This window comes from Lipotes vexillifer, unplaced genomic scaffold (genome assembly GCF_000442215.2).
Source record: "Lipotes vexillifer unplaced genomic scaffold, Lipotes_vexillifer_v1.1 scaffold351, whole genome shotgun sequence".
Taxonomy (NCBI): domain Eukaryota; kingdom Metazoa; phylum Chordata; class Mammalia; order Artiodactyla; family Lipotidae; genus Lipotes; species Lipotes vexillifer.
The window spans coordinates 1,228,648-1,239,841 of NW_006787659.1; the positions used below are offsets into that span (position 1 = coordinate 1,228,648).

The window sequence follows — 11,194 nt, forward strand, 5'->3', positions numbered from 1 at the left end:
AATAGTATCTGTATCACTATCTTCAGAGTTGGGGTGTTTCAGCATTAAAATTTCAATTTTCATCATTCCCATTTCTAGAAAATATCTCACTTGTAACCAATAATTGAATGACTACAACACTGAACCTGCCTACTTCCAAAAAGAATTTGAAGTGAAAATAAGATAATTTTAATATTATGGATTAAAATTTCATAATATTCAAGAGACAGCAGAAAAAGATCAGGACTTAAGAGTCAAAAATGTAGTTTCTAATCTTGACTATGCAACTTCCTAGCTCTATAATTTCAAGAGGGCCTCAGTGTTCTTATCTTTAAGGTAAAGAGAGTAGGGCTAGATGATCTCCAAAAATTTGTCCTGCTTTCATATTTCTTGATTTTTCCATTCTGACTGTTCTTCGTCAAAAGTCCTCTACTCCTCTTTACTGGATTATCAGCTCCTCTGCTATATTCTTTTTAGCCATGTATCAATCCAAATTTCACCAGCCACACTTTCATCACATTTGTGTTACGTCCTGTCAGCTCTGAAGATTTGTTAAACCTTATTAGCTTTGCAGTATGTGCTGGTTTTCAGTGTTTATTCTATCTTCAGATCACATACAATCTCCCTTAACTTAGCAATCATATTAGTCTAAAAGCTGTATTTCTTGTCCATCATTAACATCCAACACTCTTCATCACTTTCAATTCCCATCTGGAGTCTTCAGTCTGGTATCGTCCATCACCTTTCATGAAAGATGCTTTGATCACTATCTTTAAGACAATTAAATATGGCAGATATGAATTCCCTTTGGCAAATGTGCATAAAGTGTTTCACTGTCCTTCCCACCTAAGCAGCCCAATATAATGTTATCAGCTCTGAAGTCAGGCAGTCTAAAAGGAGTCCAGAATCTACCAATTACTACTTGTATAACTTTGGGAAAGACATTTAATCTCTTATAATTTTATCTGTAAAATTATTATTTTATAGAGAGGTTACAAAGATTTTTTTTAAAAAATAGCATATGTAATAAAGAACAGTGATAGTCACAAAAGTGCTTTTGTGCTAGGGACAGTCAAGTTTGGAAGTGCCCCCAATACTTCCAGAGTTGTAAATTTTTTCTTTTTCATTCTTAGGAAGATTACATGAAGAAAACCCAAAATACAGAGAAGGAAGTTAAGATCTATAATAGCAAAAAAAGATAGGAGTTCTACTGGGATGAATCTGAAGACACTATATATCAATCTAGCAAAGTTGAAAACTATTTAAGTCTACAATTTTAAGATGGTAAAGAATTATTTGAAATTCTCATATACTACTGACAAAAGTGTAAACTGGTAGAAACTTTGGGAGGGAAATTTTGAAATATGTAACAAGAGCCTTTAAAATGCATCCATATAGTAACAGTATTTCATCAAAGTAAATTGCTGATCTGGATAACTACATTATAGTCATGTAATAATAAAAATAATTCCTTGGTTCTGGAAATAGCATACTGAAGTATCAACTGGTATACTGAAGTATGAAGTGGTAGAGACAGATCGAGTCTGCAACTTACTCTTTGTAAAGACTGTATTCTTTGCTGTGTGTGGTCAGCCCCTCTGGCACCAAATGCAAGCTGCCATTCCTATGGCACCTGTGACCTGGGAATGGGGGATAGTAGCTGGGTGTTAAAAACTAACCATCGTTAGCTTTATGTGTCAGCTTGGCTGGGTCAGGGTACCTAGATATTTGGTCAAATATTATTCTGGATGTTGCTGTGAAGGAGTGTTTTTTAAATGAGATTAACATTTAAATTGATGGGCTTTGAGTAAAGCAGATTATCCTTCACAATGTGGGTGAGTCTCATCTAATCAAAGACCTTAATAGAAAAAAACTGACCTCCCCCAAGCAAGAAGGAATTTTGCCAGCAGAACTGCCTTTGGACTTGAAATGCAACTCTCCCCTGAGTCTCCAGCCTGCTGGCCTACCTCATCAGATTTTGGACTTATTAAGATACCACAATCATATGAGCCAGCTCCTTAAAATAAATCTCTCTTTCTCTCTCTCTCTGTACACACACACACACACACACACACACACACACACACACACATCCTGTTGGTTCTGTTCCTCCGGAATTACCCTAACACGTGGGAAAGTAAAAACATAACATAACTCACTTACTGAAATTTAGCAGCTGCTTTCTTTAGTAAGCACTCTTCTGGGTGTTGTCAAGTTTTTATCAGACTCCAAAATTAGATTCCAGAGATCCAAAAAAGTTACTTCTAACAGTTTTTTCCAGTTTAATCACTGATTTAGTGCCATTTTCAGTAATATCACCACAACTTACTCTTAAATGATTCAATATATATTTCCAAATATATATTGAATATATATTCCCAAATCATTATTTTCAAATGTTAACATTGAGAATATTTGGGAAATCTGGGTGTAACACAACTGGAAATTCTTTCTTATATTCTTGAAAATTTCCTATGAGTCTGAAATTAAATAAAAATAAAATGGTTTTTAAAATGTAGCTATCTTGGAGACTGGTTCAAGATGGAAGACTGAATACATGCCAGAGTCTTCTCGTGCCACACCAGGTGCCAGGAAATTACAGAAGAGTATATATCCTGAAAGATGTAATTTAAAAAAAAAAGCAAGCAGTACCCCCAGGCCTCCAGAAACTATGAGGAAGCCTTTCATGAAAGAAAATAGATGGGAATGAAGAGAAGGAAGCCACAGCCCCAAACACCCACAGAAAAAAAACCCCACAAAGATGGGAGCTGGTCCAAGGCTGTGCTAAGATAATGAATGCATGAGGGGTCTGGGAAAACTAAGAGAGTGACTGGCTGCAGTACTAAAGTAGAGCATACAGGGTCACCTCTCTTTGGGCCAGGCTTTAAGCAACAGACATGTCTATCGTCAGGTAGAGCGGAGATAGCTAATCCTGGGGTGAAGGGGTTCAGGAGGCTAGCAACACCCAGGAAGAATAGAGAGTTCTCACTACCCAGAAGAAGCCACTGGCTCACCTCATCCAAGAGCTTTGTCTTAACCACTCTTCCTTCCATATTTGGAGAAAAGCTAAAGCAAACAGAATTCATAAACAATCTCAAGTACACAGTTGAGCACTCAATCACAATAATCAAAGACAAAATCCAATAATGAGAGAGAGGAAACAAACCTAACAAAAGGAAAAATTCATTACCTATAAAACACAAGTTTAATAAATTAAATAGGATGGCATTTTAGAATATCTGCTAACTTCAGAAAGATATGAAAGGATATTCATTTCTTAAAAGAATCAACAGAATATCATGGAAATTTAAATTCTGACCACTGAAATTTTAAAAACTCAATTGATACACTATCAAAATGGTCAAAATAAAAATAAATGAACTATAAGATTGAGCCAAGGGTTTTTCAAAGAATGCAACCCATTCTTTAAAAATGATGTGTAAGGGACTTCCCTGGTGGCACAGCAGTTAAGAATCCGCCTGCCAGTGCAGGGGACACAGGTTCGAGCCCTGGTCTGGGAAGATCCCACATGCTCTGGAGAACTAAGCCACAACTACTCAGCCTGCGCTCTAGACCCACAACTACTGAAGCCCACGCGTCTAGAGCCCATGCTCCACAATGAAAGAAGCCACCACAATGAGAAGCCCGCGCACCGCAATGAAGAGTAGCCCCCGCTTGCCGCAACTAGAGAAAGCCCATGGGCAGCAATGAAGACCCAACACAGCCAAAAATAAAATAAATAAATAAATAAAAATGATGTGTAAGAGAAACAAATAAGCTAGGAAACAAGCAAGTGGAAATCTAACACATAAATAAGCAATAGAGTTGACCATGGACTGCCATTAAAACAAACAAACAAACAACCGATAAACTGGGTGGCTTAAACAACAGTCTTAAAGAACAGAACAAAAATGTATTTTCTCATGGTTTTGGAGGTTGGAAGTCCAAGATCAAGGTTCTGGCTGACCTGGTGAGAGCCCTCTTTCTGGATTGTAGACCGCTACCTTCTCACTATGTTTCCTCTCACATAGCCTTTCCTTGGTGCATGAGCAGAGAGCTAGAGAGAGTGAGAGAAAGAGAAAGAGCTTTCTAGTGGCTCTTCTATAAAGTCACTAATCCTATCAGATCAGGCCCCTACTTTTATGACCTCATTTAACCTTAACTACTTCCTTACAGACCCCCATCTCCAAATATAGCCACACTGGAGACTGGGGCTTCAACATATGAGTTTGGGGGGCACACAAACATTCACTCCATAACAATCAATAAAACCAAAGCTGGGTCTTTAAAAGGAGAAAATTCAGAAATAAATCATATTAGAAACACAACTGTAGAACTATAGAAAAATTTAAAAGTTCCTAGAGGATACCTTGTACATATTTAACATAAAAGGAAATTTTAAAGTCAGATAGGGGGAGTATAATAAAAGAAAAGTCTATCTTAACCTCATTTAGGAAAGTAGATTTTTAAAATCCTAGCTAAAGCAGATCAGATCTGTAAAGTAAATCAGATGTGCTGGAATATTAAGAGAAAAATGGATCATGGCCAAACAGACAATAAGAAGTCAGAGTTAATTAGTCTAACACTAGTCGCCTCCAAGCTGGCGTCCCCAAAATGTGGCATCTTTCAAAGCTCCATGAAACTGGCAATGGCCCAGAGCCTAAGGCAATCAATACTGGTAAACCACAGTATGTGGACCCCTAACCCCCTTCATGCCAGGGAAGGGGACGGTGCTAACCCAGTTGTATATACTGGTGTGGCCCACTGTGAGTTAGGCATGGCAATCCTACGGCTAACTTGCAGCATCTTACAACTGTAACCACAAGTCTTAGATTTCCCTTCAACCTTGAATGCCATGCTGTCAGGACAGTGCTAGAATCAAAGTTCTGCCACATCTTATTACTACTATAGTCTGGTCCCTGATCATGCCAGGGGAAATCATGGTGCTTCTCTAATTATTCATTAAAAGCTCCATAGTTCAATGGTCAAGGACACTCTAATGGCATCTGCCCTATGGCCTGAATAGATTGTGCTATGCTCTGCTTCAGAGTGGAATGAGGCAATGGAGGTTCACCATTAAGTTACTGACTCTATCCATGTGAGCGTTCTCTAGTAAACACTGCTCCAGCAAGTCTGATATGTGGGCTGCTTGGCCACTTGCATTGTTTGCATGACATGTCACATTACAGATTAGAGAAGGAAAACCATTATGATCATCTTAATATTTAAGATGATCCCAAAAGCATGTGAGAAATTTAACAGTCACGCATGATTTTTACAATAAAAAATAAAGTTCAATCTCCACCCAGCACCATTTATAAAAATAAATTCCAGACTGACTAAACACTAAGGTAAAAAGTATCAAACAACATATATAGCATTGAAGTAAAAATGCATTTGTATATAAAATACAAAAAAGTCATAAAAGATTGATAATCTTGAACATGTTGATATTAAATGTTCTGTGTAACTAAAACTAAAAAAAAGTTAAAACCATAAAATAAGTTGAAAGGCAAGAAAAAGACAAGGATGAAATATTTTCAATACATAGACATAGGGATTAATATTCAGAATACATACAGTATGAAGTGAATGTACCTGGTAGAAGAGCTTCATGAAAACTGGGAAGCCTCAAGGGTGCTTTTCTGTTTATATTGTTTTTAAAATTTTATAATAAGACTAAATGCATTTAATATCCTAGTATAAGTCTGAGCATCAGTATCTAACAACATAAAAAGCACAAAACAGATTTGCGATTTCTAATATATGATTACAAATTGTATGACCATATATAGTACATTCCACAAGTCAAGAGAGGTAGAAAGGGGAAAAGAAGACCGTGGTTGGGTCTAGTAACAAACAAATACAGAAACAGAGATGATCCACATTAGAGTATATTCTACCAATACCAAGACCAGCCAAAATATACAAAATAAAACTCAAAACATTACTCAGGAGAGAGAAGATAATGGCTAAGATTCCTATACTATATCTCAAAGGTTACGGGAGCACCCACCCAACTTCACCACATAGTTTGTGTGTACTGTAGTATGTAGGTTTTTTCAAAAGGACGAAGTATAGAATTTTAATTTTAGATTAATAATTATAAAATTATAGTATACCCATAAAAATGGCTCACTGCTTGTTATTTGTATTAATTTTAAAATCTAGTTTTAAATTTAAGCACTGAGTCACATTTTTATAAGGTAGGCAAAATGTTCTTCCCTCATCAGAAGAAGTCTGGAGACCTTTTTTCCTGGAACTTTTAGAAAAGCTGAAATGAGAGGCTTTAAATGAAGATTTTAGAATTGAAGAGCTAGACTTTCAGGATTCACTAATTACCTAATTTCTAATCTCAATGTTTAGAAAGCCATCCTAGAAATTGTCTTTTGGTAGAATAGCAAATATCCAAATCAAAAACAGGATTGGAACTGTTAGGGGCTAAATTGTCTCCCCCGACCCCAATTTACATGTTGAAGTCCTAAACTCCAGTATCTCAGAATAAAACTGTATTTAGAGACAGGGTCTTTAATGAGGTAATTAAATTAAAATGAAGTCATTAGGGTGGGTCTTCATCCAGTCTGAATGCTGTCCTTATCACAAGAGGAAATTTGGACACAGACAAGCACAGAGGGAAGACAGAGGGAGAAGACAAACATCTAGAAACCGAGGAACAGAACCTGACCTCCAGGATCTCAGAAGGAACCAACCCTGCCAACACCTTGATTTCAGACTTCTAGCTTCCAGAACTGTGAGAAAATAAGTTTCTGTTGTTTAAGGCACTTAGTCTGTAGTACTTTGTTATGGCAGCTCTAGAAAACGAATACAGCCACTTCTGTCTTTCCAAAATTTAAATAGATTTTTGTTCCCCTTCTCTATAAGCCTCAGTCATCACCCCTCAGTGGAAATGGGTGGAGGCTCTGGCCCTGCTCCTCCAGCTTCTCAGATGCTGCTTTCTTATAGTTGCAGTAAGGCTTAAACAGATGGGCGTTAAGCAGGACTTCCCCCAAATGCCTTTAGAGATAAACCCACAACATATTTTCTGCCTTTTCCCACACGTGAGATTGAATGGGAAAGACAGCTGTCTTGTCAAAACCAGAAGCCATATCCATATCAGAGCTGTCGTCTTGAGTGGTAACCGCACGAAAAGGAAGGGCTGGAGAAGTGCTTGATGTGGAGCTGTGGGCAGTGGAGTCGAGAGACTGAGGTTCTTCCTGCAGTTTACTGAGCTGGTGGCTTCTTTATCCCTTTCCAATACAGTTTCCACTTTCTTTGGCTTCAAGATAGAGTCTAGACTGGGGACTGCCCTTTTACCTACCACGTGACTCTAGTTTGTTTGTTTTCTATCCTGCTGGCAGCTTTTCCTGTCTTTTCACAAGTAGCACTCACCCATTGCAGAAGTGCTCTGAAGGAGTCTCCTGGAACTGCAAATAGCTCTAGAAGTCCTTTCAGCATTTACCGTCACTAAAGTGAGAAATGAAGAACCTAGCTCTGCAAATACGGCAGCCTTCTATACTTCAATACATCTTTGACTTGTAAAAGTCAACATCTTTTCTTCTAGAAATAGCCTTCCAAAAGCTGCCATTCCATCCTCAGTTAACATTCCTGAGGTGTAGCGTGTACACCATGACATTCCCGACTGCACATCCAGGCCCTCCCTCCTCAACTGCCTTATCTAGGGAGACTGTCTTCTGCAGCTGGTTCTCCATGAGAGTTTTTGGTTTTGCTTCTAACAAAGAAGTAGCACACAGCAGAGCTTCAAAAGCGAGGAAGGGGCAGAATCCATGGTTGTGGAGGAGGTAACTGGCATTACAAGGCGCTGAAGAATGTTTAGCATCTAAATGCATTCTGGACACTTGGTGGGACGTACAGGATAAGGAAATAAAGATTAAACATATGGCTTCATCTTCATCTAATAGTTTTTTACTGGATTCCTTAGGATTTTCTATTTACAAAATCATGTCATCTGCAAATAAGAGATAATTTTACTTTTCCATTTCCAATCTAAATACTTTCAATTTCACTTGCCTAACTGCCCTTGTTAGAACCTTCAGTACAATGTTGAATACAACTGGGAAGAGTGGACATTCTTGTTTTGTTTCTTATTTTAAGGGAAACACTCTCATTCTTTCATCATTAAGTATGGTATTATCTGTGAGTTTCGTGTAGGTGCCCTTTCAGACTGAGGATGTTCCCTTCTATTCCTAGTTTGTTGAATTTCTTTTTAAATCAGGAAAATGTGTTGGATTTTGTCAAATGCTTTTTCTGCATCTATTGAAATGATCATGTGGTTTTCTTTATTGTATTGATATACTACATTAATTAATTTTCAGATGTTAAACTAACTTTAAATTCCTAGGACAAATTTCTTTAGTCATTATGTATGTTTTTTATATGCTGCTGGATTCGGTTTGCTAGTATTTTGTGGAGGGTTTTTGTGTCTACATTTATAAAAGATAATGGTCTATTATTTTTTCTTTTTATGTCTGGTTTTGGTATCAAGGCAGACTGATTTGATTTTAAATTCTATGATGACAAACCTCAAAAGGACACTCAACACTTCTCCATAATCCTACCACAGTTCCCTTTAAGTTTACTTTCCCACTCACCCAGACAATTTCTGTCTTGAAAACACACTCTTCTGCCTCCCCACCTTAGCAAATGACCCCAGACAGGAAATATTTCCATGCATTCAATTATTGTTTTCATCTAGGATCAATCATAAGCACACAAACACAAAGATTTGAGCTTAGCTCACAGGCTAGGTCAATGCTAAGATATACAAATTTAAGCCTCTTGTGGTGAAAACAGAACTGTTCATCTTCCTTTTATTATACTTCCTGTGCTGTATTTTCCAATATTCTGTATAAGGCCATCACAATGCCAAGCTATCAGGGAGTCTTCTGCTATTACATGCAAAATATACTTGAAATATATTTATCATGTATATTATACAATTATCTGAACCTGGCATTAAAGATACAAATTTTAAAATAGTTTAATAAAAAAATTAATTAGACTGAAGTTTACTAGTATTGTGACTATTTAATGTTTGTGAGTCTTAACTTTAAATACTTAACATCATAGGTAATGTATTGTTAGAATATGTATCCTGTTAATATGTTCATAATATGGCAAGTTAACAGAAATAGGAAGATTAATATATAAATAATACAATATGCAATTTTTAATACCTCTTCACAATTTTAGATATGATTTAACTGTCATTCTTATAATTAATAATGGCCATAATTAGTGCTATGTAAATTAAAAACTATTCTAAATATTGTTCTATAAGAACTGAATAGTCTCTATGTTCAAAACTATAACATTTTCTTAAAACAAAATGAGACAGGTGTTGTTTCAAACTCTACAGCAACAATAACCTACTACTGTATAATGAACTGCAACAATTGAGAACTAATTTTTTTAATATAAATTATTTCTGGTAAGTCAAAAGAAAATGTGACACACAAAAAAGGCTTGCAGCTTTTAACTTGACATGACTAAAGTAAAAGTTGCTGAATTCCAGAAAAGAAAGCAGCACAAAAAATGTCAACAAAAGCATTTACTTGTAGTTTGACTAGATACATTATTGAAGAAAAAAATTTTTGAGACAATTTTCTTGCATTTTCAAACATTGAACATTCTGATAGGCAAATGAACTCTCAAAAACGAAATGGAAAAGTTATAAAACAATTTATATTGCAATAAGAATCTAAAGGATCTAGAGACTTATAATAATGAGAATATAAAGTTGATATTTATATTTTTAAAAACTGCAAATTATTAACATGTTAATTAAAAAGTGTCAATCTTATATTTATATATCCAGATAAAATATTATGAGGGCGAAAGCAAGATTATAAATGCATATGATGCTATGACTGAAACTACATTGTATCAGCTAGGATTCATTTCGTTGCAACTGACAGCTTAAGCCAAAAAATTAAAAATTAAAAAGGAAAGAAAAAAAACTATTGGCTCATATACCAAAAGTGAGAAGTATGGCTGACATGAGGCAGAGCTAAATTCAGGACTAAATCAACACAGAAAAATCAGTAGCATTTCTTTACACAAACAACAAACTATCCAAAAAGGAAACCAAGGAAACGACTTCATTTACCATTGCATCAAAAATAATAAAATACTTAGAAATAAATTTAACCAAGTAAGTAAAAGACCTGTAAAATGAAAACTATAAAACACTGATGAAAGAAATGGAAGACAACACAAATAAATGGAAAGATATTCAGTGTTCATGGACTGGAAAAACACTGTTAAAATGTCCATATTATGCAAAGTGAGCTACAGATTCAATGCAATCACTATTAAACCCCTGTAACATTTTTTACAAAAATAGAAAAAAAAATTCTAAAATTCATAGAGAACTACAAAAGACCCCAAATAGCCAAAGCAATCTTAAGAAGAACAAGTTAGAGGCCTCACACTTCCTGATTTCAAAAGTACATTACAAAGCTACAGTAATCAAAACGTTATGCTGCTTGAACAAAGAAAGATATACAGATCAACTGAACAGAACAGAGATAAATCCACACATAGATGGTCAACTAATCTTCAACAAGGGCATCAAGAATAGATGAGGAAAGGACAGTCCCTCCAATAAGTGGGGTTGGGAAACTGAATATCCACATGTAAAAGAATGGCTTTGGGCCATTATCTTACGCCATACACAAAAATTAACTCAAAATGGATTAAAGCCTTAAACATAACACCTGAAACTAGAACTTCTAGAAGACAATAGGGGAAAAGCTTCATGACACTGGTCTTGGCAATGATTTCACAGATATGATACCCAAAGCACAGGTAATAAAAGCAAAAATAGACAAGTAGGACTGTATCAAACTAAAAAACTTTGCACAGCAAAGGAAACAATAAAGTGAAAAAGCAACCTGTGGAATGGGAGAAAATATATACAAACCATACATCTGATAAGGGCTTAATATCCAAAATATATAAGGAGTTCCTACAGCTCAATGGCAAAGAAACAAATAACCTGATCAAGAAATGGGCAAACAAATAACCTGATCAAGAAATGGGCAAAGGACCAGAATAGACATTTTTCCAAAGAAGACATACAAATGGCCAGCAAGTATATGAAAAAATGCTCAATGTCACTAACCATCAGGGAAATGCAAATCAAAACCACAGTGAGATATCATTTCACACCTGTTAGGATGGTTATTATCAAAAA

General features: G+C 35.9%; 1 pseudogene; it reads right to left on the reverse strand.

Moving 5' to 3' along the window:
* Positions 1-6,863: 6,863 nt before the first annotated feature.
* LOC103069845 (protein FAM60A pseudogene) lies at positions 6,864-7,612 on the reverse strand (annotated as a pseudogene).
* Positions 7,613-11,194: the final 3,582 nt, after the last annotated feature.